The sequence below is a fragment of the Oncorhynchus kisutch genome, linkage group LG27, assembly GCF_002021735.2.
Source record: "Oncorhynchus kisutch isolate 150728-3 linkage group LG27, Okis_V2, whole genome shotgun sequence".
Taxonomy (NCBI): domain Eukaryota; kingdom Metazoa; phylum Chordata; class Actinopteri; order Salmoniformes; family Salmonidae; genus Oncorhynchus; species Oncorhynchus kisutch.
In genome coordinates, this window is record NC_034200.2 from 42,746,484 (window position 1) to 42,772,315 (window position 25,832).

The window sequence follows — 25,832 nt, forward strand, 5'->3', positions numbered from 1 at the left end:
GTTCTTGGTCACTTCCCTGACCAAGGCCGTTCTCCCCCGATTGGTCAGTTTGGCCGGGTGGCCAGCTCTAGGAAGACTCTTGGTGGTTCCAAGGCTCTCTCTCTGGTGGGTCCTGTCTGCAGAGGGAGAGGCGCTCCTCTTGGGCCTCTGGGTTGTGGGCGGAACAGCCAACATGGGATTCTTTAACTTCTCAGGAACAGGAGGCTTGCTCTGTGGATAGGAGCACAGTCAAACAACACACTAACCCTATGTCTCAAATCACACCCTATTCCCCATACTGTAGTACACTACTTTTGCCCCAAAGGTTGCTGGATCGAATCCCTGAGCTGACAAGGTAAAAATCTTTCGTTCTGCCCCTGAACAAGGCAGTTAAGAATTACGGAGGCCACTGTGTTCTTGGGGACCTTCAATGCCGCAGAAATGTTTTGGTACTCCTCCCCAGATCTGTCTGACACAATCCTATCTCGGCGCTCAACGGACAACTCCTTCAACCTCATGGCTTGGTTTTTGCCCTGAAATGCACTGTCAACTGTGGGACCTTATATAGACAGGTGTGTACCTTTCCAAATCATGTCCAATCAATTGAATTTACCACAGGTGGACTCCAATCAAGTTGTAGAATCATCTCAAGGATGTTCAATGGATTTTTATTTTTTTGGGGGGGGGGGGGCTTGTGTACTAAGCCGGTGCTACCATAAATACAGTGGTGAGAGCAGTGGGACGATATGAACATCTGGATACCACACAACCATCATTTCTATGTCATTTCAGCAAGCCATGACACACACCATCTCAGATTTCTCTACAATAGTTTCTGTAGTTAAAAACAGATAAGCTAACAATTCCTGCAACATTATTTAGTTGAAAGACAATTTGGAAGTCTGACAAATTGAGCTAATTGATTGCACCCAAATTGTACATTTTGAATTTTATAGGATTCATGTAATAAAAAATAAAAAATATAGTACCCAATGTCCAAACCTCCTAACAAACAAGGATTCAGATGTGAGAAATCCAAATTAATGGTCAAAAGCCACCCACGGACCCCCCAAACCCCACACCAAGCCTACCCCAACGACCAGTTTATAGTAACAGCAGGAACACCACCATCTAGTGGTCAGAACCTGGTAATATCAGGAACCATCTAGTGGTCAGAACCTGGTAATATCAGGAACCATCTAGTGGTCAGAACCTGGTAATATCAAGAACAGCACCATCTAGTGGTCAGGGGTGGTGGTGTGGACTGATACTGTATACTGATTGTTGGGGTGGTGGTGTGGACTGATACTGTATACTGGTTGGTGGGGAAGCCCTGATACTGTATGTACACTGGGTGGTGGTGTGGACTGATACTGTATGTATACTGGTTGGTGGGGTGGACTGATACTGTATACTGGTTGTTGGGGTGGTGGGGTGGACAGATACTGTATGTATACTGGTTGTTGGGGTGGTAGGGTGGACTGATACTGTATGTATACTGGTTGTTGGGGTGGACTGATACTGTATACTGGTTGTTGGGGTGGTGGGGTGGACTGATACTGGTTGTTGGGGTGGACTGATACTGTATACTGGTTGGTGGGGTGGACTGATACTGTATACTGGTTGGTGGGGTGGACTGATACTGTATACTGGTTGGTGGGGTGGACTGATACTGTATACTGGTTGTTGGGGTGGTGGGGTGGACAGATACTGTATGTATACTGGTTGTTGGGGTGGTAGGGTGGACTGATACTGTATGTATACTGGTTGTTGGGGTGGACTGATACTGTATACTGGTTGTTGGGGTGGTGGGGTGGACTGATACTGGTTGTTGGGGTGGACTGATACTGTATACTGGTTGTTGGGGTGGACTGATACTGTATACTGGTTGGTGGGGTGGACTGATACTGTATACTGGTTGGTGAGGTGGACTGATACTGTATACTGGTTGGTGGGGTGGACTGATACTGTATACTGGTTGGTGGGATGGTGGTGTGGACTGATACTGTATACTGGTTGGTGGGGTGGACTGATACTGTATACTGGTTGGTGGGGTGGACTGATACTGTATACTGGTTGGTGGGGTGGACTGATACTGTATACTGGTTGTTGGGGTGGACTGATACTGTATACTGGTTGGTGGGGTGGACTGATACTGTATACTGGTTGGTGGGGTGGACTGATACTGTATACTGGTTGGTGGGGTGGTAGTGTGGACTGATACTGTATACTGGTTGGTGGGGTGGACTGATACTGTATACTGGTTGGTGGGGTGGACTGATACTGTATACTGGTTGTTGGGGTGGACTGATACTGTATACTGGTTGGTGGGGTGGACTGATACGGTATACTGGTTGGTGGGGTGGACTGATACTGTCTACTGGTTGGTGGGGTGGACTGATACTGTCTACTGGTTGGTGGGGTGGACTGATACTGTATACTGGTTGGTGGGGTGGACTGATACTGGTTGGTGGGGTGGACTGATACTGTATACTGGTTGGTGGGGTGGACTGATACTGTATACTGGTTGGTGGTGTGGACTGATACTGTATACTGGTTGGTGGGGTGGACTGATACTGTATACTGGTTGGTGGGGTGGACTGATACTGTATACTGGTTGGTGGGGTGGACTGATACTGTATACTGGTTGGTGGGGTGGACTGATACTGTATACTGGTTGGTGGTGTGGACTGATACTGTATACTGGTTGGTGGGGTGGACTGATACCGTATACTGGTTGGTGGGGTGGACTGATGCTGTATACTGGTTGGTGGGGTGGACTGATACTGGTTGGTGGGGTGGACTGATACTGCATACTGGTTGTTGGGGTGGACTGATACTGTATACTGGTTGGTGGGGTGGACTGATACTGTATACTGGTTGGTGGGGTGGTAGTGTGGACTGATACTGTATACTGGTTGGTGGGGTGGACTGATACTCTATACTGGTTGTTGGGGTGGACTGATACTGTATACTGGTTGGTGGGGTGGACTGATACTGTATACTGGTTGGTGGGGTGGACTGATACGGTATACTGGTTGGTGGGGTGGACTGATACTGTCTACTGGTTGGTGGGGTGGACTGATACTGTCTACTGGTTGGTGGGGTGGACTGATACTGTCTACTGGTTGGTGGGGTGGACTGATACGGTATACTGGTTGGTGGGGTGGACTGATACGGTATACTGGTTGGTGGGGTGGACTGATACTGGTTGGTGGGGTGGACTGATACTGTATACTGGTTGGTGGGGTGGACTGAAACTGTATACTGGTTGGTGGGGTGGTGGTGTGGACTGATAATGTATACTGGTTGGTGGGGGTGGACTGATACTGGTTGGTGGGGTGGACTGATACTGTATACTGGTTGGTGGGGTGGACTGATACTGTATACTGGTTGGTGGGGTGGACTGATACTGTATACTGGTTGGTGGGGTGGACTGATACTGTATACTGGTTGGTGGTGGGGTGGACTGATACGTTATACTGGTTGGTGGGGTGGACTGATACTGTATACTGGTTGGTGAGGTGGACTGATACTGTATACTGGTTGGTGGGGTGGACTGATACTGTATACTGGTTGGTGGGGTGGTGGGGTGGACTGATACTGTATACTGGTTGGTGGGGTGGACTGATACTGTATACTGGTTGGTGGTGTGGACTGATACTGTATACTGGTTGGTGGGGTGGACTGATACTGTATACTGGTTGGTGGGGTGGACTGATAATGTATACTGGTTGGTGGGGTGGACTGATACTGTATACTGGTTGGTGGGGTGGACTGATACTGTATACTGGTTGGTGGGGTGGACTGATACTGTATACTGGTTTGGTGGGGTGGACTGATACTGGTTGGTGGGGTGGACTGATACTGGTTGGTGGGGTGGACTGATACTGGTTGGTGGGGTGGACTGATACTGGTTGGTGGGGTGGACTGATACTGGTTGGTGGGGTGGACTGATACTGGTTGGTGGGGTGGACTGATACTGGTTGGTGGGGTGGACTGATACTGGTTGGTGGGGTGGACTGATACTGGTTGGTGGGGTGGACTGATACTGGTTGTTGGGGTGGACTGATACTGTATACTGGTTGGTGGGGTGGACTGATACTGTATACTGGTTGGTGGGGTGGTAGTGTGGACTGATACTGTATACTGGTTGGTGGGGTGGACTGATACTGGTTGGTGGGGTGGACTGATACTGGTTGGTGGGGTGGACTGATACTGTTTACTGGTTGGTGGGGTGGACTGATACTGGTTGGTGGGGTGGACTGATACTGGTTGGTGGGGTGGACTGATACTGTTTACTGGTTGGTGGGGTGGACTGATACTGGTTGGTGGGGTGGACTGATACTGGTTGGTGGGGTGGACTGATACTGTTTACTGGTTGGTGGGGTGGACTGATACTGGTTGGTGGGGTGGACTGATACTGGTTGGTGGGGTGGACTGATACTGGTTGGTGGGGTGGACTGATACTGGTTGGTGGGGTGGACTGATACTGTTTACTGGTTGGTGGGGTGGACTGATACTGGTTGGTGGGGTGGACTGATACTGTTTACTGGTTGGTGGGGTGGACTGATACTGGTTGGTGGGGTGGACTGATACTGGTTGGTGGGGTGGACTGATACTGGTTGGTGGGGTGGACTGATACGGTTTACTGGTTGGTGGGGTGGACTGATACTGGTTGGTGGGGTGGACTGATACTGTTTACTGGTTGGTGGGGTGGACTGATACTGGTTGGTGGGGTGGACTGATACTGGTTGGTGGGGTGGACTGATACTGGTTGGTGGGGTGGACTGATACTGTTTACTGGTTGGTGGGGTGGACTGATACTGGTTGGTGGGGTGGACTGATACGGTTTACTGGTTGGTGGGGTGGACTGATACTGGTTGGTGGGGTGGACTGATACTGTTTACTGGTTGGTGGGGTGGACTGATACTGGTTGGTGGGGTGACTGATACTGGTTGGTGGGGTGGACTGATACTGGTTGGTGGGGTGGACTGATACTGTTTACTGGTTGGTGGGGTGGACTGATACTGGTTGGTGGGGTGGACTGATACTGGTTGGTGGGGTGGACTGATACTGGTTGGTGGGGTGGACTGATACTGGTTGGTGGGGTGGACTGATACTGGTTGGTGGGGTGGACTGATACGGTATACTGGTTGGTGGGGTGGACTGATACTGTCTACTGGTTGGTGGGGTGGACTGATACTGTCTACTGGTTGGTGGGGTGGACTGATACGGTATACTGGTTGGTGGGTGGACTGATACGGTAATACTGGTTGGTGGGGTGGACTGATACTGGTTGGTGGGGTGGACTGATACTGTTTACTGGTTGGTGGGGTGGACTGATACTGTTTACTGGTTGGTGGGGTGGACTGATACTGGTTGGTGGGGTGGACTGATACTGGTTGGTGGGGTGGACTGATACTGTTTACTGGTTGGTGGGGTGGACTGATACTGGTTGGTGGGGTGGACTGATACTGTTTACTGGTTGGTGGGGTGGACTGATACTGGTTGGTGGGGTGGACTGATACTGGTTGGTGGGGTGGACTGATACTGGTTGGTGGGTGGACTGATACTGGTTGGTGGGGTGGACTGATACTGTTTACTGGTTGGTGGGGTGGACTGATACTGTTACTGGTTGGTGGGGTGGACTGATACTGGTTGGTGGGGTGGACTGATACTGTTTACTGGTTGGTGGGGTGGCCTGATACTGTTGGTACTGATATGGTTGGTGGGTGGACTGATACTGTTTACTGGTTGGTGGGGTGGACTGATACTGTTTACTGGTTGGTGGGGTGGACTGATACTGGTGGTGGGGTGGACTGATACTGTTTTACTGGTTGGTGGGGTGGACGGATACTGGTTGGGGGGCTGGAGGTGGACTGATACTGTTTACTGGTTGGTGGGGTGGACTGATACTGGTTGGTGGGGTGGACTGATACTGTTTACTGGTTGGTGGGGTGGACTGATACTGGTTGGTGGGTGGACTGATACTGTTTACTGGTTGGTGGGGTGGACTGATACTGGTTGGTGGGGTGGACTGATACTGGTTGGTGGGGTGGACTGATACTGGTTGGTGGGGTGGACTGATACTGGTTTGTGGGGTGGACTGATACTGGGTTGGTGGGGTGGACTGATACTGGTTGGTGGGGTGGACTGATACTGGTTGGTGGGGTGGACTGATACTGGTTGGTGGGGTGGACTGATACTTGTTGGTGGGTGGACTGATACTGTTGTGGGTGGACTGATACTGGTTGGTGGGGTGGATGATACTGTTTACTGGTTGGTGGGGTGGACTGATACTGGTTGGTGGGGTGGACTGATACGGTTGGTGGGGTGGACTGATACTGGTTGGTGGGGTGGACTGATACTGGTTGGTGGGGTGGACTGATACTGGTTGGTGGGGTGGACTGATACTGGTTGGTGGGTGGACTGATACTGGTTGGTGGGGTGGACTGATACTGGTTGGTGGGGTGGACTGATACTGGTTGGTGGGTGGACTGATACTGTTTACTGGTTGGTGGGGTGGACTGATACGTTTACTGGTTGGTGGGGTGGACTGATATGTTTACTGGTTGGTGGGGGGACTGATACTGTTTACTGGTTGGTGGGGTGGACTGATACTGGTTGGTGGGGTGGCTGATACTGGTTGGTGGGCTGATACTGGTTGGTGGGCTGATACTGTTTACTGGTTGGTGGGGTGGACTGATACTGGTTGGTGGGGCGGACTGATACTGCGTTGGTGGGTGGGACTGATACTGGTTGGTGGGGTGGACTGATACTGGTTGGTGGGGTGGACTGATACTGGTTGGTGGGGTGGGCTGATACTGGTTGGTGGGCTGATACTGTTTACTGGTTGGTGGGGTGGACTGATACTGGTTGGTGGGGTGGGCTGATACTGGTTGGTGGACTGATACTGTTTACTGGTTGGTGGGGTGGACTGATACTGGTTGGTGGGGTGGACTGATACTGGTTGGTGGGGTGGACTGATACTGGTTGGTGGGGTGGACTGATACTGGTTGGTGGGGTGGACTGATACTGGTTGGTGGGGTGGACTGATACTGGTTGGTGGGGTGGACTGATACTGTTTACTGGTTGGTGGGGTGGGCTGATACTGGTTGGTGGGGTGGACTGATACTGTTACTGGTTGGTGGGGTGGGCTGATACTGGTTGGTGGGGTGGACTGATACTGTTTACTGGTTGGTGGGGTGGGCTGATCTGGTTGGTGGGGGACTGATACTGTTTACTGGTTGGTGGGGTGGGCTGATACTGGTTGGTGGGGTGGACTGATACTGTTTACTGGTTGGTGGGGTGGGCTGATACTGGTTGGTGGGGTGGACTGATACTGTTTACTGGTTGGTGGGGTGGGCTGATACTGGTTGGTGGGGTGGACTGATACTGTTTACTGGTTGGTGGGGTGGGCTGATACTGGTTGGTGGGGTGGACTGATACTGTTTTACTGGTTGGTGGGGTGGGCTGATACTGGTTGGTGGGGTGGACTGATACTGTACTGGTTGGTGGGGTGGGCTGATACTGGTTGGTGGGGTGGACTGATAACTGGTTGGTGGGGTGGACTGATACTGGTTGGTGGGGTGGACTGATACTGGTTGGTGGGGTGGACTGATACTGGTTGGTGGGGTGGACTGATACTGGTTGGTGGGTGTGGACTGATACTGTTGGTGGGTGACTGATACTGTTTACTGGTTGGTGGGGTGGACTGATACTGGTTGGTGGGGTGGACTGATACTGGTTGGTGGGGTGGACTGATACTGGTTGGTGGGGTGGACTGATACTGGTTGGTGGGGTGGACTGATACTGGTTGGTGGGGTGGACTGATACTGGTTGGTGGGGTGGACTGATACTGGTTGGTGGGGTGGACTGATACTGGTTGGTGGGGTGGACTGATACTGGTTGGTGGGGTGGACTGATACTGGTTGGTGGGGTGGACTGATACTGGTTGGTGGGGTGGACTGATACTGGTTGGTGGGGTGGACTGATACTGGTTGGTGGGGTGGACTGATACTGGTTGGTGGGGTGGACTGATACTGGTTGGTGGGGTGGACTGATACTGGTTGGTGGGGTGGACTGATACTGGTTGGTGGGGTGGACTGATACTGGTTGGTGGGGTGGACTGATACTGGTTGGTGGGGTGGACTGATACTGGTTGGTGGGGTGGACTGATACTGGTTGGTGGGGTGGACTGATACTGGTTGGTGGGGTGGACTGATACTGGTTGGTGGGGTGGACTGATACTGGTTTGGTGGGTGGACTGATACTGGTTGGTGGGTGGACTGATACTGGTTGGTGGGGTGGACTGATACTGGTTGTGGGGTGGACTGATACTGGTTGGTGGGGTGGGCTGATACTGGTTGGTGGGGTGGGACTGATACTGGTTGGTGGGGTGGACTGATACTTGGTTGGTGGGGTGGCTGATACTGGTGGTGGGGTGGACTGATACTGGTTGGTGGGTGGATGATACTGGTTGGTGGGGTGGACTGATACTGGGTTGTGGGGTGGGCTGAACTGCGTTGGTGGGGTGGGCTGATACTGGTTGGTGGGGTGGGTGATACTGGTTGGTGGGGTGGGCTGAATACTGGTTGGTGGGGTGGGCTGATACTGGTTGGTGGGGTGGGCTATACTGGTTGGTGGGGTGGGCTGATACTGGTTGGTGGGGTGGGCTGATACTGGTGTGGGTGGCTGATACTGGTTGGTGGGTGGGCTGATACTGGTTGGTGGGGTGGGCTGATACTGGTTGGTGGGGTGGGGCTGATACTGGTTGGTGGGGTGGGTGCATACTGGTTGGTGGGGTGGGCTGAATTCTACTGGTTGGTGGGGTGGGCTGATACTGGTGGTGGGGTGGACTGATACTGGTTGGTGGGTGGACTGAATCTCTGGTTGGTGGGGTGGACTGATACTGGTTGGTGGGGTGGACTGATACTGGTTGTGGGGTGGACTGATACTGTTGGTGGGGTGGACCTGATACTGGTTGGTGGGGTGGACTGATACTGGTTGGTGGGGGTGGACTGATACTGTTTACTGGTTGGTGGGGTGGACTGATACTGGTTGGTGGGGGTGGACTGATACTGGTTGGTGGGGTGGACTGATACTGGTTGGTGGGGTGGACTGATACTGGTTGGTGGGTGGACTGATACTGGTTGGTGGGGTGGACTGATACTGGTTGGTGGGGTGGACTGATACTGTTTACTGTTGGTGGGGTGGACTGATACTGGTTGGTGGGGTGTGGACTGATACTGGTTGGTGGGGTGGACTGATACTGGTTGGTGGGGTGGACTGATACTGGTTGGTGGGGTGGACTGATACTGGTTGGTGGGGTGGACTGATACTGGTTGGTGGGGTGGACTGATACTGGTTGGTGGGGTGGACTGATACTGGTTGGTGGGGTGGACTGATACTGGTTGGTGGGGTGGGCTGATACTGGTTGGTGGGGTGGACTGATACTGGTTGGTGGGGTGGACTGATACTGGTTGGTGGGGTGGACTGATACTGGTTGGTGGGGTGGACTGATACTGGTTGGTGGGGTGGACTGATACTGGTTGGTGGGGTGGACTGATACTGGTGGTGGGGTGGACTGATACTGGTTGGTGGGGTGGACTGATACTGGTTGGTGGGGTGGACTGATACTGGTTGGTGGGGTGGACTGATACTGGTTGGTGGGGTGGACTGATACTGGTTGTGGGTGGACTGATACTGGTTGGTGGGGTGGACTGATACTGGTTGGTGGGGTGGACTGATACTGGTGGTGGGGTGGTGATACTGGTTGGTGGGTGGGCTGATACTGGTTGGTGGGGTGGGCTGATACTGGTTGGTGGGTGGACTGATACTGGTTGGTGGGGTGGACTGATACTGGTTGGTGGGGTGGACTGATACTGGTTGGTGGGGTGGACTGATACTGGTTGGTGGGGTGGGCTGATACTGGTTGGTGGGGTGGACTGATACTGGTTGGTGGGGTGGAACTGATACTGGTTGGTGGGGTGGACTGATACTGGTTGGTGGGGGTGGACTGATACTGGTTGGTGGGGTGGGCTGATACTGGTTGGTGGGGTGGACTGATACTGGTTGGTGGGGTGGGCTGATACTGGTTGGTGGGGTGGACTGATACTGGTTGGTGGGGTGGACTGATACTGGTTGGTGGGGTGGGCTGATACTGGTTGGTGGGGTGGGCTGATACTGGTTGGTGGGGTGGACTGATACTGGTTGGTGGGGTGGACTGATACTGGTTGGTGGGGTGGGCTGATACTGGATAACTGGTTGTGGGGTGGGCTGATACTGGTTGGTGGGGTGGGCTGATACTGGTTGGTGGGGTGGACTGATACTGGTTGGTGGGGTGGACTGATACTGGTTGGGGGGGTGGACTGATACTGGTTGGTGGGGTGGACTGATACTGGTTGGTGGGGTGGACTGATACTGGTTGGTGGGGTGGGCTGATACTGGTTGGTGGGGTGGGCTGATACTGGTTGGTGGGGTGGACTGATACTGGTTGGTGGGGTGGACTGATACTGGTTGGTGGGGTGGACTGATACTGGTTGGTGGGGTGGGCTGATACTGGTGGTGGGGTGGACTGATACTGGTTGGTGGGGTGGCTGATACTGTTGGTGGGGTGACTGATACTGGTTGGTGGGTGGGCTGATACTGGTTGGTGGGTGGACTGATACTGGTTGGTGGGGTGGGCTGATACTGGTTTGGTGGGGTGGGCTGATACTGGTTGGTGGAGGGTGGACTGATAACTGGGTTGGTGGGTGGGCTGATACTGGTTGGTGGGGTGGACTGATCTGGTTGGTGGGGTGGGCTGATACTGGTTGGTGGGGTGGACTGATACTGGTTGGTGGGGGTGGACTGATACTGGGTGGTGGGGTGGACTGATACTGGTTGGTGGGGTGGGCTGATACTGGTTGGTGGGGTGGACTGATACTGGGTGGTGGGGTGGACTGATACTGGGTGGTGGGGTGGACTGATACTGGTTGGTGGGGTGGACTGATACTGGTGGTGGGGTGGACTGATACTGGGTGGTGGGGTGGACTGATACTGGTTGGTGGGGTGGGCTTGATGTGTCATTTGATGATTTTATTTGGATTCCTCACATCTTAATCATTGTTAATAGGTTTCTTCCCAACCTGATGTTGTGTACATTAGTTAATACATATAAGTTCCTATGAACTGAAATGGCTAATTTGGGTTCAATCAATTAGCTTAAGTACGATTTCCCTATTTAGTGCACTTCTTTTGTCCAGGCCGCACCCTATTCCCTATAAAGTGCACTACTTTTGTCCAGGCCGTATCCCTATTCTTTATATAGTGCACTACTTTCACCAGAGTCCCATCGCAAAATTTCAGACACAGCCAGCCATAGCCCTGGTCTAAAGTAGTGCACTACAGGGAATAGGGTGCCATTGAAGCCCCAGTGTTCCTCCACAGTGAGGCCAGAGTGCTGGCTGAGCCCTTCGGACGGTTGTTAAGACGAGGGTTGGTGTGTATTCTCTCTGTTTCTTTTGAAAGTGGACACCTTCCAAACAGTGTAACATTTCAGCCAGGCCAAGGTGTGCTGGCCCGGCTAATCTGGCTCACTTCATCTGTTTGTAGTAGCGCACGGCAGCTGTTTCCTTGAGTAACGATACAGTCAGAAGGAAGTATATAAGTATCTGGTTGAAATACAATTCATCAGTCGTCATTGTGTTGTTAGGTGTTCTGGAACTGTGTTACAGAATTTACATGATAGAATGTTTATGTTCTAGAATGTCTAGGTTCTAGAATATAACTAGTATTCATGATCACCACCTTGATGAGTGCTTCCCTCTTATCAGTCTGGCTTCATTTACATTCAAGCCACTTGACTTTGATAGGCCTACTTCATGCACTGTGTTCTGATTTGGTGGCAGGCCAAACTCACCATTGATTCCAGGAAAGGAAGCAGGGAATCCATTGTTAGGCCACATTATAAACTGGAGGGTTTGAGCCCTGAATGCTGATTGGCTGACAGCCGTGGTATATCAGACCGTATACCACGGGTATGACAAAACATTTCTTTTTACTGCTCTAATTATGTTGGTAACCAGTTTATAATAGTAATAAGGCACCTCGGGGGTTTGTGGTATATGACCAAAATACCATGGCTAAGGGCTGTGTTCAGGCACTCCACGATGCGTCGTGCTTTTGAACAGTCCTTGGCTGTGGTAGATTGGCCATATACCCCACCCCCTCTGGCATTATTGCTTAATTAGACCACATTAGGAAAGGGAGTAGGGGATCCATTGGTAGACCACATTAGGAAAGGAAGCAGGGGATCCATTATTAGACCACATTAGGAAAGGAAGCAGGGGATCCATTATTAGACCACATTAGGAAAGGAAGCAGGGGATCCATTGGTAGACCACATTAGGAAAGGGAGTAGGGGATCCATTGGTAGACCACATTAGGATAGGAAGCAGGGGATCCATTATTAGACCACATTAGGAAAGGAAGCAGGGGATCCATTGGTAGACCACATTAGGAATTGATTGATGCACCAGTACACCCCCTGGACAGGAAACTAGGCTATCGCAGGGCCTTATCCTCAATCTATCTCCTTAATGTTGAGTGCCATTTTTACAGACTTTGGTATGACTCAGCCGGGGATCGATCTCCCAACATTCCAATCTCATAGACGGACACAAACTACACCATAGTAGGCACTCCTGTAAATCGAAATGGGATTGGATAGGTTTAGGTAATATGGTAATTGCTTTACCTTGCCTTCTGATTGCTGGTTGGATTTTATTTGTCCTATTTCTTATCCAATCACTTTAGTTATAAAGAACGAGAGACAACCTGACTGGATATACAGTGGGGAGAACAAGTATTTGATACACTGCCGATTTTGCAGGTTTTCCTACTTACAAAGCATGTACAGGTCTGTAATTTTTATCATAGGTACACTTCAACTGTGAGATCCAGAAAATCACGCTGTATGATTTTTAAGTAATTGATTTGCATTTTATTGCATGACATAAGTATTTGATCACCTACCAACCAGTAAGAATTCCGGCTCTCACAGACCTGTTAGTTTTTCTTTAAGAAGCCCTCCGGTTCTCCACTCATTACCTGTATTAACTGCACCTGTTTGAACTTGTTACCTGTATAAAAGACACCTGTCCACACACTCCAACCTCTCCACAATGGCCAAGACCAGAGAGCTGTCTAATGTAGGGTATGGAAACGTTATATAAAGTGGCTAGTGATAAATTCATTACATTCATTTTTCATTAGTAAAGTGGCTAGAGATGAGTCAGTATGAAGGCTAGGTAAGGAGACAACTAGGATTATTGGTAGGGCTGTGAGACAAAACTAGGATTATTGGTAGGGCTGTGAAACAAAACTAGGGTTATTGGTAGGGCTGTGAAACAAAACTAGGGTTATTGGTAGGGCTGTGAGACAACTAGGATTATTGGTAGGGCTGTGAAACAAAACTAGGATTATTGGTAGGGCTGTGAAACAACTAGGATTATTGGTAGGGCTGTGAAACAAAACTAGGATTATTGGTAGGGCTGTGAAACAAAACTAGGGTTATTGGTAGGGCTGTGAGACAAAACTAGGGTTATTGGTAGGGTTGTGAAACAAAACTAGGATTATTGGTAGGGCTGTGAGACAGAACTAGGATTATTGGTAGGGCTGTGAGACAACTAGGATTATTGGTAGGGCTGTGAGACAACTAGGATTATTGGTAGGGCTGTGAGACAACTAGGATTATTGGTAGGGCTGTGAAACAAAACTAGGATTATTGGTAGGGCTGTGAAACAAAACTAGGGTTATTGGTAGGGCTGTGAAACAAAACTAGGATTATTGGTAGGGCTGTGAAACAACTAGGGTTATTGGTAGGGCTGTGAAACAACTAGGGTTATTGGTAGGGCTGTGAAACAAAACTAGGATTATTGGTAGGGCTGTGAAACAAAACTAGGATTATTGGTAGGGCTGTGAAACAAAACTAGGTTTATTGGTAGGGCTGTGAAACAACTAGGATTATTGGTAGGGCTGTGAAACAAAACTAGGGTTATTGGTAGGGCTGTGCAACAAAACTAGGATTATTGGTAGGGCTGTGAAACAACTAGGATTATTGGTAGGGCTGTGAAACAAAACTAGGGTTATTGGTAGGGCTGTGAAACAAAACTAGGATTATTGGTAGGGCTGTGAAACAACTAGGGTTATTGGTAGGGCTGTGAAACAACTAGGGTTATTGGTAGGGCTGTGAAACAACTAGGGTTATTGGTAGGGCTGTGAAACAACTAGGATTATTGGTAGGGCTGTGAAACAAAACTAGGATTATTGGTAGGGCTGTGAAACAACTAGGATTATTGATAGGGCCGTGAAACAAAACTAGGATTATTGGTAGGGCTGTGAAACAAAACTAGGATTATTGGTAGGGCTGTGAAACAACTAGGGTTATTGGTAGGGCTGTGAAACAACTAGGGTTATTGGTAGGGCCGTGAAACAACTAGGGTTATTGGTAGGGCTGTGAAACAACTAGGGTTATTGGTAGGGCTGTGAAACAACTAGGGTTATTGGTAGGGCTGTGAAACAACTAGGGTTATTGGTAGGGCTGTGAAACAACTAGGGTTATTGGTAGGGCTGTGAAACAACTAGGGTTATTGGTAGGGCTGTGAAACAACTAGGGTTATTGGTAGGGCTGTGAAACAACTAGGGTTATTGGTAGGGCTGTGAAACAACTAGGGTTATTGGTAGGGCTGTGAAACAACTAGGGTTATTGGTAGGGCTGTGAAACAACTAGGGTTATTGGTAGGGCTGTGAAACAACTAGGGTTATTGGTAGGGCTGTGAAACAACTAGGGTTATTGGTAGGGCTGTGAAACAACTAGGGTTATTGGTAGGGCTGTGAAACAACTAGGGTTATTGGTAGGGCTGTGAAACAACTAGGGTTATTGGTAGGGCTGTGAAACAACTAGGATTATTGGTAGGGCTGTGAAACAACTAGGGTTATTGGTAGGGCTGTGAAACAACTAGGGTTATTGGTAGGGCTGTGAAACAACTAGGGTTATTGGTAGGGCTGTGAAACAACTAGGGTTATTGGTAGGGCTGTGAAACAACTAGGGTTATTGGTAGGGCTGTGAAACAACTAGGGTTATTGGTAGGGCTGTGAAACAACTAGGGTTATTGGTAGGGCTGTGAAACAACTAGGGTTATTGGTAGGGCTGTGAAACAACTAGGGTTATTGGTAGGGCTGTGAAACAACTAGGGTTATTGGTAGGGCTGTGAAACAACTAGGGTTATTGGTAGGGCCGTGAAACAACTAGGATTATTGATAGGGCCGTGAAACAAAACTAGGATTATTGGTAGGGCTGTGAAACAACTAGGGTTATTGGTAGGGCTGTGAAACAACTAGGGTTATTGGTAGGGCTGTGAAACAACTAGGGTTATTGGTAGGGCTGTGAAACAACTAGGGTTATTGGTAGGGCTGTGAAACAACTAGGGTTATTGGTAGGGCTGTGAAACAACTAGGGTTATTGGTAGGGCTGTGAAACAACTAGGGTTATTGGTAGGGCTGTGAAACAACTAGGGTTATTGGTAGGGCTGTGAAACAACTAGGGTTATTGGTAGGGCTGTGAAACAACTAGGGTTATTGGTAGGGCTGTGAAACAACTAGGGTTATTGGTAGGGCTGTGAAACAACTAGGGTTATTGGTAGGGCTGTGAAACAACTAGGGTTATTGGTAGGGCTGTGAAACAACTAGGGTTATTGGTAGGGTTGTGACTGTAATTGAATAATGTGTACCTGACCGTTATGACTGACGACTGTCATTAAAATAAAACAACAGTCAAAACGATTTAAATATGGCCCACATTCATTAAGATTTGAGTATTATGAACTTTATTTTCAATAGCAAGAGTGTTTACTAATGACTCTAAGCAATTTGTTTTGCTAATTTATACGGAATAAAAATAGATAAACGCAACATGCAACAATTTCAATGAGTTACAGTTCATAGAAGGAAATCAGTCAATTAAAATAAATTCATTAGGCCCTAATCTATGGATGATGTAATCTGGTAAAAGGCCTGTTTTCAGTAGTTTAGGCTACATTATGTCTCTCCTGTCATGATGTAATCTGGTAAACGGCCTGTTTTCAGTAGTTTAGGCTACATTATGTCTCTCCTGTCATGATTTAATCTGGTAAAAGGCCTGTTTTCAGTAGTTTAGGCTACATTATGTCTCTCCTGTCATGATTTAATCTGGTAAAAGGCCTGTTTTCAGTAGTTTAGGCTACATTATGTCTCTCCTGTCATGATGTAATCTGGTAAAAGGCCTGTTTTCAGTAGTTTAGGCTACATTATGTCTCTCCTGTCATGATGTAATCTGGTAAAAGGCCTGTTTTCAGTAGTTTAGGCTACATTATGTCTCTCCTGTCATGATGTAATCTGGTAAAAGGCCTGTTTTCAGTAGTTTAGGCTACATTATGTCTCTCCTGTCATGATGTAATCTGGTAAAAGGCCTGTTTTCAGTAGTTTAGGCTACATTATGTCTCTCCTGTCATGATGTAATCTGGTAAAAGGCCTGTTTTCAGTAGTTTAGGCTACATTATGTCTCTCCTGTCATGATGTAATCTGGTAAAAGGCCTGTTTTCAGTAGTTTAGGCTACATTATGTCTCTCCTGTCATGATGTAATCTGGTAAAAGGCCTGTTTTCAGTAGTTTAGGCTACATTATGTCTCTCCTGTCATGATGTAATCTGGTAAAAGGCCTGTTTTCAGTAGTTTAGGCTACATTATGTCTCTCCTGTCATGATGTAATCTGGTAAATGGCCTGTTTTCATTAGTTTAGGCTACATTATGTCTCTCCTGTCATGATTTAATCTGGTAAAAGGCCTGTTTTCAGTAGTTTAGGCTAAATTATTTCTCTCATTACGGCATCCTCTCTTTGAAGAACATAAACCACTGCCAGTGAATGACCGCAGCAGTAGGGTTGGTGGCGTCATGGGAATATTTCGGGGGAAAAGTGGGAGAACCTCGTTTGAATGGTTTAGTTAATAGAAATAGGATTTTGTATTTAATATTTTTTTACATGCAGAAAAGTCAACAGACAAGGACAAGGTAGACCTATCTTTATTTTTTAACTCTGTTAATGTGGTCAATGCGAAAATGTGACAGATTCTCTCCAACCTGACATTTCTTAATTTGTTAATTTGAATATTTATAAGTAATAACCTTAATAATAATGATAAAGAGTCATGGCTTGTTTCCAATCGTTTTTTTATTAAGAATCATATCCATGTACTCAAATGTACTAACAATGGTTACCTCCCATTTTTTGACCCCCTTTGGGGGTTGGATAACCTGATCCTAGATCTGTCATTAGGAGAAACGTGTAACCTTGAGCCACCAAAACACAGGGGGAAGCCCCCACAGCTTCCTCAGCCAGGACTTTGGCCCCTGAAGAAACAGGCTGCTTCTGAAATAGCATCCTGTTTCCCCTATATAGTGCACTACTTTTTTCCCCCAGAGCTTTGTCTGTTGTTAGGGGCAACCGTGGGAAGCCCCCCCACAGCTTCCTCAACGCTCACGGAATGTCTCCGTATAAAAAAAATATAAAGTGAATTTTGCTGCTTTTCTAAGTGGGTTTTTAATCATTGACCATCAACACTGACCGTCGCTACTGTCATGTTGCCGGTAGCAACAGTAGGCCATGATCAACAAAAGGTCTTGAAGCTGGCATGGACTATTTGCACCTGTCATGATAGGCCACTCATCCTACATAAAGTATAGTGAGTTCTGTTGAGGATGTTTTAAAAATCTGTTGCTTTAATACTGTAGCTATATTTAGTTAAATAGAATCTGTAGTTGAAACATTAATTTTGACTTATTTATTAAATATAACCATTAATTCTTGAAGAATGTAACTTTTATAAATGCCTCATGAATTTAGTTCAACTGTCACACTCCCATCAGAACCCAAAATAGAAGCTTGTTCTCCTCCAATGTTTGTAAACATTGTATATGTAAACAAACACTGGTTATAACTATAATGTTGATATCATGGATGGTCAGTCCTGTATAGTCTCATAACATGGTTATAACTATAATGTTGATATCATGGATGGTCAGTCCTGTATAGTCTCATAACATGGTTATAACTATAATGTTGATATCATGGATGGTCAGTCCTGTATAGCCTCATAACATGGTTATAACTATAATGTTGATATCATGGATGGTCAGTCCTGTATAGTCTCATAACATGGTTATAACTATAATGTTGATATCATGGATGGTCAGTCCTGTATAGCCTCATAACATGGTTATAACTATAATGTTGATATCATGGATGGTCAGTCCTGTATAGCCTCATAACATGGTTATAACTATAATGTTGATATCATGGATGGTCAGTCCTGTATAGCCTCATAACATGGTTATAACTATAATGTTGATATCATGGATGGTCAGTCCTGTATAGCCTCATAACATGGTTATAACTATAATGTTGATATCATGGATGGTCAGTCCTGTATAGCCTCATAACATGGTTATAACTATAATGTTGATATCATGGATGGTCAGTCCTGTATAGCCTCATAACATGGTTATAACTATAATGTTGATATCATGGATGGTCAGTCCTGTATAGTCTCATAACATGGTTATAACTATAATGTTGATATCATGGATGGTCAGTCCTGTATAGCCTCATAACATGGTTATAACTATAATGTTGATATCATGGATGGTCAGTCCTGTATAGTCTCATAACATGGTTATAACTATAATGTTGATATTGTGGATGGTCAGTCCTGTATAGTCTCATAACATGGTTATAACTATAATGTTGATATCATGGATGGTCAGTCCTGTATAGCCTCATAACATGGTTATAACTATAATGTTGATATCATGGATGGTCAGTCCTGTATAGTCTCATAACATGGTTATAACTATAATGTTGATATCGTGGATGGTCAGGCCTTGCGTCAATAGCTCTGTCTATTAATCTGAGACTGGTTCCATTTCTCCAGGCCCTTCCCTCAGCTCTATCTATTAATCTGAGACTGGTTCCATTTCTCCAGGCCCCTCCCTCAGCTCTATCTATTAATCTGAGACTGGTTCCATTTCTCCAGGCCCCTCCCTCAGCTCTATCTATTAATCTGAGACTGGTTCCATTTCTCCAGGCCCTTCCCTCAGCTCTATCTATTAATCTGAGACTGGTTCCATTTCTCCAGGCCCCTCCCTCAGCTCTATCTATTAATCTGAGACTGGTTCCATTTCTCTAGGCCCCTCCCTCAGCTCTATCTATTAATCTGAGACTGGTTCCATTTCTCCAGGCCCTTCCCTCAGCTCTGAGACTGGTTCCATTTCTCCAGGCCCTTCCCTCAGCTCTGAGACTGGTTCCATTTCTCCAGGCCCTTCCCTCAGCTCTGAGACTGGTTCCATTTCTCCAGGCCCTTCCCTCAGCTCTGAGACTGGTTCCATTTCTCCAGGCCCCTCCCTCAGCTTTCTACCAAAACAGAGACGTGTTGACGCTTTGTTATTGTTTCAGAGGAGAACGAACCGTTTATCACTTTCGGTTTGATGTGGCTCTTCACTGAACACTGATTAGGCCTGCACGGACCCTACCAGGAAGTTACTGTACTTTCGGTTTGCTCGATCTTCTATTTTACCAATAAAGAATAGCTTGTAGGCTACATTACCAGAGTATCTTCCCAAACAAACACTACTTATAACTGTGAACGCTTTTGTCAAGTGTTCTTTGCTCAATGGCGACCATTGAGAAGGGCTGGGCTGCAGCAGTAGCAACACCACCGTCTGTAATCCTTGCTATGCCGATCATAGCCACTAGGTGGTGCTAAGGAGCTACTCACTGTGTTTACCTTGCCCTTTGTGGCAGGGATACGGGGTTAAAATACCAACACCAGTTTACGGATGGACTGAATTGGGCCAGTCTGGGTTTAGAATTTTATTTTTTTATTTTTTCACCTTTTACCTATTTAATCAGGTAGGCAAGTTCAGAACAAGTTCTCATTTACAATTGCGACCTGGCAGTATACAGTAGAGCCAAGCTAGGCACCAACACACATCTCCCTTTTACAAAAAACATTAGCATTTTGTTTTCATAATGCCTAATATAAAAACAGTCATAACAATAATAACTATCAGATGGTTCAAATATCCATGGACACAGTCAGGGTTGTCTATTTACCACAGCCACAAAGATCAAGAGGTGTTGTGGACACTGACAGGGTTGTCACTACTTACCACATCCACAAAGATCAAGCGGAGTTGTGGACACTGACTTACCACAGCCACAAAGATCAAGAGTGGTTGTGGACACTGACAGGGTTGTCACTACTTACCACAGCCACAAAGATCAAGCGGAGTTGTGGACACTGACAGGGTTGTCACTACTTACCACATCCACAAAGATAAAGCGGAGTTGTGGACACTGACTTACCACAGCCACAAAGATCAAGAAGGGTTGTGGACACTGACAGGGTTGTCACTACTTACCACAGCCACAAAGATAAAGAGGAGTTGTGGACACTGACAGGGTTGTCACTACTTACCACAGCCACAAAGATCAAGAGGAGTCGTGGACACTGACCAGTGGTCTGTTCTCATTGACGTCAGTGAGTGCTTCCATGCTTTAAAATCTGAACAGGCATTTAGAAAATATAATGAATAACAGACATTTTGAATTGTATATATATATATATATATATATATAGAAAAGGTCAATACTTGAATGAATTGAATTACTCGGTGAAAATGGATATATATTTAGCAGTTTTTACAACCACAGTTGTCACCAAGTGCTTCACAGTTACCCCGCCTGCAAAAAGAGCAAACAGTGGTGTTGTCAGGGTAACTGAGGAAGAAACCTTGAGGGGAAACAGACTCAGGGGCACTATTTGAAACAGTGGCATATTGGTATTTATTTAACTAGGCAAGTCAGTTAAGAACAAATTCTTATTTACAATGACAGCCTACCCCGGCCAAACCCTAACCCCACCCCACCCAGCCAAACCCTAACCCCACCCCACCCAGCCAAACCCTAACCCCACCCCACCCGGCCAAACCCTGACGACTCCGCCCAGATGTAGTAACTAGAGGTCGACCGATTATGATTTTTCAATACCGATTATTGGAGGACCAAAAAAAGCCGATATCGATTTTTTATTTTTTATTTTATCCAACAGGTGGCATCCCTAAGTCTAAATATTGCTGTAACATTGTACAACCTTCAATGTTATGTCATAATTATGTACAATTCTGGCAAATTAATTACGGCCTCTGTTAGGAATAAATGGACTTCACACAGTTGGCAACGAGCCAGGCGGCCCAAACTGCTGCACATACCCCGACTGCTGCACATACCCCGACTGCTGCACATACCCCGACTGCTGCACATACCCCGACTGCTTGCACGGAACGCAAGAGAAGTGACACAATTTCACCTGGTTAATATTGCCTGCTAACCTGGATTTCTTTTAGCTAAATATGCAGGTTTAAAAATATATACTTCTGTGTATTGATTTTAAGAAAGGCATTGATGTTTATGGTTAGGAACATGTTGGAGCAACGACGGTCCTTTTTCGCGAATGCGCACCGCATCGATTGTATGCAACGATGGACAATGCTAGCTAGCAACTTACCTTGGCTTCTTACTGCATTCGCGTAACAGGTAGGCTCCTCGTGAGGCAGGTGGTTAGTGTTGGACTAGTTAACTGTAAGGTTGCAAGATTGAATCCCAGAGCTGACAAGGTACAAATCTGTCGTTCTGCCCCTGAACAGGCAGTTAACCCACTGTTCCTAGGCCGTCATTGAAAATAAGAATGTGTTCTTAACTGACTTGCCTAGCTAAATAAAAGGTGTGGAAAAAATAAAAAAATAAAATCGTTCAAATCGGCGTCCAAAAATACAGAATTCCGACTGTTATTGAAAACTTAAAATCGTCCCTAATTAATCTCCATTCCGATGAATCGGTCGACCTCTAGTAGTAAGAGTGGAGGATGTGGTAGTGGCGGATGTAGTAGTGGCGGATGTAGTAGTGGTGGTGGATGTAGTGGTGGTGGATGTAGTAGTGGTGGTGGAGGATGTAGTAATGATGGTGGCGGATGTAGTAGTGGTGGTGGATGTAGTAGTGGTGGTGGAGGATGTAGTAGTGGTGGTGGAGGATGTAGTAATGATGGTGGCGGATGTAGTAGTGGTGGAGGATGTAGTAATGATGGTGGCGGATGTAGTAGTGGTGGAGGATGTAGTAATGGGGGTTTTGGCGGATGTAGTAGTGGTGGTGGATGTAGTAGTGGTGGTGGCGGATGTAGTAATGGGGGTGGTGGCGGATGTAGTAGTAGTAGTAGTGGTGGTGGCGGATGTAGTAATGGGGGTGGTGGCGGATGTAGTAGTGGTGGTGGCGGATGTAGTAGTGGGGGTGGTGGCGGATGTAGTATTGGTGGTGGAGGCGGATGTAGTATTGGTGGTGGAGGATGTAGTAATGGGGGTGGTGGAGGATGTAGTAATGGGGGTGGTGGAGGATGTAGTAATGGGGGTGGTGGAGGATGTAGTGGTGGTGGCGGATGTAGTAGTGGTGGTGGATGTAGTAATGGGGGTGGTGGCGGATGTAGTAATGGGGGTGGTGGTAGTAGTAGTAGTAGTAGTAGTGGTGGTGGTGGTGGCGGATGTAGTAGTGGTGGCGGATGTAGTAGTGGTGGTGGAGGATGTAGTGGTGGTGGCGGATGTAGTGGTGGTGGCGGATGTAGTAGTGGTGGCGGATGTAGTAGTAATGGTGGCGGATGTAGTAGTAATGGTGGCGGATGTAGTAGTAATGGTGGCGGATGTAGTAGTAATGGTGGCGGATGTAGTAGTAATGTTGGCGGATGTAGTAGTGGTGGTGGCGGATGTAGTGGTGGCGGCGGATGTAGTAGTGGCGGCGGATGTAGTAGTGGTGGCGGATGTAGTAGTGGTGGCGGATGTAGTAGTAATGGTGGCGGATGTAGTAATGGTGGCGGATGTAGTAGTAATGGTGGCGGATGTAGTAGTAATGGTGGCGGATGTAGTAGTAATGGTGGCGGATGTAGTAGTGGTGGTGGCGGATGTGGTGGTGGCGGATGTAGTGGTGGTGGTGGCGGATGTGGTGGTGGCGGATGTGGTGGTGGTGGATGTAGTAGTAATGGTGGCGGATGTAGTAGTAATGGTGGCGGATGTAGTAGTGGTGGTGGCGGATGTAGTAGTAGTGGTGGTGGTGGCGGAGGATGTAGTAGTGGTGGTGGCGGATGTAGTAGTGGTGGTGGCGGATGTAGTAATGGTGGTGGTGGCGGATGTAGTATGGTGGTGGAGGATGTAGTAATGGTGGTGGTGGATGTAGTAATGGGGGTGGTGGCGGATGTAGTAGGGGTGGTGGCGGATGTAGTAGGGGTGGTGGCGGATGTAGTAATGATGGTGGCGGATGTAGTAATGATGGTGGCGGGTGGTGGAGGATGTAGTAATGGTGGGGGATGTAGTAATGGTGGTGGCGGATGTGGTGATGGGGGATGTAGTAGTGGTGGAGGATGTAGTAGTGGTGGCAGATGTAGTAATGGGGGTGGTGGCGGATGTAGTAGGGGTGGTGGCGGATGTAGTAGTGGTGGTGGCAGGTGGTGGAGGATGTAGTAATGGTGGGGGATGTAGTAATGGGGGTGGTGGAGGATGTAGTAATGGGGGTGGTGGAGGATGTAGTAATGGGGGTGGTGGAGGATGTAGTAATGGGGGTGGTGGCGGATGTAGTAGTGGTGGCGGATGTAGTAATGCGGGTGGTGGCGGATGTAGTAATGGGGGTGGTGGCGGATGTAGTAATGGGGGTGGTGGCGGATGTAGTAGTGGTGGTGGCGGATATAGTAGTGGTGGCGGATGTAGTAGTGGTGGTGGAGGATGTAGTGGTGGTGGCGGATGTAGTAGTGGTGGCGGATGTAGTAGTGGTGGCGGATGTAGTAGTGGTGGCGGATGTAGTAGTGGTGGCGGATGTAGTAGTGGTGGCGGATGTAGTAGTGGTGGCGGAGGATGTAGTAGTGGTGGCGGAGGATGTAGTAGTGGTGGCGGAGGATGTAGTAATGGTGGTGGATGTAGTAGTGGTGGTGGCGGATGTAGTAGTGGTGGTGGCGGATGTAGTAGTGGTGGTGGCGGATGTAGTAGTGGTGGTGGCGGATGTAGTAGTGGTGGTGGCGGATGTAGTAGTGGTGGTGGCGGATGTAGTAGTAATGGTGGCGGATGTAGTAGTGGTGGTGGCAGATGTAGTAGTAGTAGTAGTAGTAGTAGTAGTAGTAGTGGTGGTGGAGGATGTAGTGGTGGTGGTGGCGGCGGATGTAGTAGTGGTGGTGGCGGATGTAGTAATGGTGGTGGTGGCGGATGTGGTGGTGGTGGAGGATGTAGTAATGGTGGTGGCGGATGTAGTAATGGGGGTGGTGGCGGATGTAGTAGGGGTGGTGGCGGATGTAGTAGGGGTGGTGGCGGGTGGTGGAGGATGTAGTAATGGTGGTGGCGGATGTCGTGGTGGCGATGGGGGATGTAGTAGTAGTGGTGGTGGCGAATGTAGTGGTGGTGGCGAATGATGTAGTAGTGGTGGTGGCGAATGATGTAGTAGTGGTGGTGGCAGATGTAGTAGTGGTGGCGGATGTAGTAATGGTGGTGGTGGTGGTGGAGGATGTAGTAATGGTGGTGGAGGATGTAGTAATGGTGGTGGTGGTGGAGGATGTAGTAATGGTGGTGGTGGTGGAGGATGTAGTAATGGTGGTGGCGGATGTAGTAATGGGGGTGGTGGCGGATGTAGTAGTGGGGGTGGTGGTGGATGTAGTAGGGGTGGTGGCGGATGTAGTAGTGGTGGAGGCGGGTGGTGGAGGATGTAGTAATGGTGGGGGATGTAGTAATGGTGGTGGCGGATGTGGTGATGGGGGATGTAGTAGTGGTGGTGGTGGCGGATGTAGTAGTGGTGGCGGATGTAGTAGTGGTGGTGGCAGATGTAGTAGTGGTGGTGGCGAATGTAGTAGTGGTGGTGGCGGATGTAGTAGTGGTGGTGACGGATGTAGTAGTGGTGGTGGCGGATGTAGTAGGGGTGGTGGCGGATGTAGTATTGGTGGAGGCGGGTGGTGGAGGATGTAGTAATGGTGGGGGATGTAGTAATGGTGGTGGCGGATGTGGTGATGGGGGATGTAGTAGTGGTGGTGGTGGAGGATGTAGTAGTGGTGGTGACGGATGTAGTAGTGGTGGTGGATGTAGTAGTGGTGGTGGCGGATGTAGTAGTGGTGGTGGCGGATGTAGTAGTGGTGGTGGCGGATGTAGTAATGGGGGTGGTGGCGGATGTAGTAGTGGGGGTGGTGGCGGATGTAGTAGTGGTGGAGGCGGGTGGTGGAGGATGTGGTGATGGGGGATGTAGTAGTGGTGGTGGCGGATGTAGTAGTGGTGGTGGCGGATGTAGTAGTGGTGGTGGCAGATGTAGTAGTGGTGGTGGCGGATGTAGTAGTGGTGGTGACGGATGTAGTAGTGGTGGTGGCGGATGTAGTAGGGGTGGTGGCGGATGTAGTAGTGGTGGAGGCGGGTGGTGGAGGATGTAGTAATGGTGGGGGATGTAGTAATGGTGGTGGCGGATGTGGTGGTGGTGATGGGGGATGTAGTAGTGGTGGTGGTGGAGGATGTAGTAGTGGTGGTGGCGGATGTAGTAGTGGTGGTGACGGATGTAGTAGTGGTGGTGACGGATGTAGTAGTGGTGGTGGCGGATGTAGTAGTGGTGGTGGCGGATGTAGTAGTGGTGGTGACGGATGTAGTAGTGGTGGTGGCGGATGTAGTAGTGGTGGTGGCGGATGTAGTAGTGGTGGTGGCGGATGTAGTAGTGGTGGT

General features: G+C 48.4%; 1 protein-coding gene and 1 long non-coding RNA gene across 2 annotated transcripts in view; one reads left to right on the forward strand and one right to left on the reverse strand.

Moving 5' to 3' along the window:
- The window catches only part of LOC109886088 (guanine nucleotide-binding protein G(olf) subunit alpha), a 117,698-nt gene that overhangs the window by 9,587 nt on the left and 82,279 nt on the right, over positions 1-25,832 (forward strand). The window lies entirely within an intron of this gene.
- The window catches only part of LOC116357782 (uncharacterized), a 27,569-nt gene continuing 1,737 nt past the window's right edge, over positions 1-25,832 (reverse strand). Inside the window, exons 2-3 of the long non-coding RNA XR_004205733.1 lie at positions 20,534-20,620; positions 1-210 (exon numbers count right to left, since the gene is read on the reverse strand). This is a non-coding gene — a long non-coding RNA (uncharacterized LOC116357782). The remainder of the gene's footprint in view (positions 211-20,533; positions 20,621-25,832) is intronic.